Genomic DNA, 3,855 nt, shown 5'->3' on the forward strand with positions numbered 1-3,855 from the left:
TCTCAATTTTGAATCTCCTTCTCGCCGTTTACGATTTTACTATCTGATGTTTGGAAACCACCCATTCGTCAACAGCAGAAGAGGCGAATGTCCCTAGAGAGGGTGGCTTATGACTGTTGATAAACTTGAATTCACGAGATGTGACCCCCACGACCCAAATATGTACACACCGAGTCATCTGTAAACAAACCGATTCGATATTTTTTAGCCTCGTTCAAATAAACATCAAAATAACCTAATTAGCTCCATTAATTTCAACTTACCACGCATGTGAAAATTCATAATTAATATTCATATATGTGGTTCGTCTTAACAAAGAGAACTATTGAGTAAATTTGATTAAAATTCTCACGGCGCTTTAAAATTTCGTGATAATTATTTTCACATAAATAATAATTAAGATTGTAAAAAACACTCACGTTATGTTCATTTGCTATGGCGTCACGTAAGTTATTGTATTCAACGTATAAATACTATATATTGATTTATTTCTCACCCATTCATTTAATAACCTACTCTTAAAGTATTTTCAGAAAATATGTATATACATATGTATGTACATATGTATATACATTATAATACACAAATAAATATACAATAGAAAACGATCAATCTGGATTCATCTTTAATAAACTTTACCTAAAAGCACATACTCGTACATATTATTATGTACCTCGCTTATCAATGACAGGAGTGCCGGAACCAGAAATTGGTAATACGCCAAGAAATATTAGATCTAGAGAAGAAATATTAAATTCCATAAACGGCTAAACTTCTTAAATTTTATGTATTAATAAGTTTCTTAACAATGGGGGTGCTATGTACCTCGTTTATCAATGACAGGAGTGCCGGACTTTGCCCAACCCAGTATTATGTATAAAGCCCGGACCCTGAGGGGGCCGTTTATTGTTCAAATGTTGTAAATGCATTGTTAAAGGTTTGCCGAACCTTTTTTACAAAGAATTTACAACAATTGAACAATAAACGGCACGCTTCCGGTCCTACCTCTAGTTATGTACCTTGCTTATCAATGTAGTCGACTAAAGATACACCATTGATTTGTGACACACCTAATTTAATAAGGAACACCATTGATTTATAGCACACCTTAAAGCACTGTCTAACCAAAATTGTACGACACGTGTCTTCAACACTTCATTGTTTTAAAGAAGAGTTATTCATTACTGTTAGAATTTAAGTCAGCCATCACCATCGACTCCGAAAGTGAGTCATTACCATCGACTCCGCAAGTGACAGTCGTTAGTCATTAATATTGACCCCGTAAGTGACGGTGAACACATCAGCAGCAGAACAAAGTTAAATTGAAATAGTTCTACGTATCTCATTTAAATTTTCCGTTCCATAATTAAATCATTCGTTTTTCGAATATACATGTCTAACAATAAGATAAATGTAACGTAATAATAATAATAAAGAAATCTTGGTTAGTTAACCAAGTAGTTTTTAAAAAGGTATGAATCTTTCATTGGAACGTGATAATATAAACATACCTATCTTAAGACTTGCTATCACACAAAATAAGGAATAGCATATGTACTAAGTAAATTATTAGCAGGCGTTACGTTGCAAACGACATTAAAATTCGTGATAATTTTCGTATTAAGAAAAACAGTATCGAAAAAATCAAAGTCAAAGATCAAATGTCGATTGAGGGTCGTAAGTTTCACCCGGTGACGTATGCAGAGGCTTTCAACCCTCTAAAGCACGTCAGGGTTGGCGAACTTCGACCAACCGCGGACCGCTCGCGCCCATTATTTAAAGCCCTCGGACACCGGATGGTAGACGTGGTTAGACTTAAGCAACGTCACATCCTGTGATACTCAAATATTTTCAATTTTAATTTATACGGCGTATACTGTGATTGAATAATTGGAATAAATATCTTTGTCTATATATACTTTGTATGGCTCGGTGGTTGCGTTTATGCTAAGCACCGAGGGGTTACCTGGTTCGAATCCGTGCTAATCTATAATGCTGCCGATCAGACTAGGATATTTGTGACTTCAAGTCTATCGTTTTCTATCAGAGTTTGCTGATTTATCTGATTTTATTGTTGAAACGGTTCCTCCATCAAATTGGCAAAAACCATCATATCCACTATGTCACTAATATCTGAATTCGATGTATTTACAATATGTAAAAATTTACGTACAAGTCTAAAACCATAGATGTATCTATGGATTAATTCATTAAATAATTAATAGTTAATTCCGTGTTCCCCCTCTCATTGGCTGTGTTTTAGCTTAGAGCATAGATTTTGAAGACGTCTGAATCTTTGGAATGGTTTTTCTTTCCATCATTATTCATATTCTTCTCACAGCAAGCCTGATTTAAGCATCAGTCTCTTCCCGATTTTGGACATTTTTTTGGAATTACATACATACATATGTATTATACATATAAACTGTTGGTAATTGAAAAAGCAAAAAACCTAAAACACTTTAAGGCAAGGGTTTCCAATCGGCCGATTCCGAACGATGGTCGATCAAGAAGCAACATTCAGTCGATCTCAATTACTAGTCGATCTCAATTACTACTCAAACTATGGTCCGCGGCTCATTACTGGTCCGCGGATAAAGACGTAATTAAAAAAATAAAGCAATAGCTTATGTCAAAACTATTTCAAAATATAGACTGGATAGCCAAGTTAGCTTATTTGACAGGTATTTTTTGCATTTTGAATGACCTTAACTTATCCATGCAAGAAAGAATGTCATCTTGTTTCACAATGGCAGACAATACAGATGGAGTGAAACGAAAACTAAAAACATGGAAGATTCGTGTTTCAAAAGATTGCTATGACATGTTTCACAATTTGGCTGATATTATTTAGGAAGGAGGAGAGGAGCTTAATGACGCCTTTGCGCGATATAATCAGTTGTCATTTGACAAATTTATCAGAGCGATTGGATTTCTATTTTCCACCTGATGAAGATCCACGAAAGGGAAAAGGATGGATACGAAATCCAATTTTGACATGGAATGACGATATATCACGTAATTTGGAAGATAAACTAATTGATCTGACTGCAAATCAAGAATTTAAAAAAATGTTTTGAAATCACAAGGCTTTTGGATCAAATTAAAAATAGAATTCCCATATATTTATGAACTTGCAGTGAAAACTCTTTTACCATTTGCATCAACTTATCTTTGCGAGACTGGTTTCTCAACCATGAATATAATTAAAACAAAACATCGTAATAGTGTGGATATTTATGATCCATTGCGTGTGGCATTGTCTTCGATTAAACCACGACTGGATAAGTTATCTAATGACAAACAAGCTCATATGTATGTCTCATTAGTTTTTTTTTATTTTCATTTTTTATCTTTGTCTAATTACTGTATACATATTGTACTTCTTTGAATTCAATAAAATAAATTTCACTACTAAGATTTTATTTTATTTTTATTTGTTTACTAGATTTCAACCATATACTTAAATAACCTTTTTATTTTAAAATATGATGCTGGTCCGTGAGAATTACTGAAAAATATATACTGGTCCACCAGCTGAAAAAGTTTGAGTAGCACTGCACTAGTATGACATCAAATAAAGCTTAAAAAATTCGGGTGTGACCAACCCATGACTGTATCTATGTATTTGAGGAATATAAGAAGGTCACAAAACAAAATTCGATATTGAACCGTACAGACACATCCACACATACCGGCAGCATTATGAAATACTAATAGCTATGACAGCATTTTCGATACAAATTGAGCGCAAATGTATGGAAACTTACTCATTTAAAATCACTATCAGTATTATACACAATAAATATCAAGAAGACTAAAATAATTTAAAAGGTCAAAATGAAATGATGAAAT

This window comes from Arctopsyche grandis, chromosome 1, assembly GCF_051622035.1.
Source record: "Arctopsyche grandis isolate Sample6627 chromosome 1, ASM5162203v2, whole genome shotgun sequence".
NCBI lineage: Eukaryota > Metazoa > Arthropoda > Insecta > Trichoptera > Hydropsychidae > Arctopsyche > Arctopsyche grandis.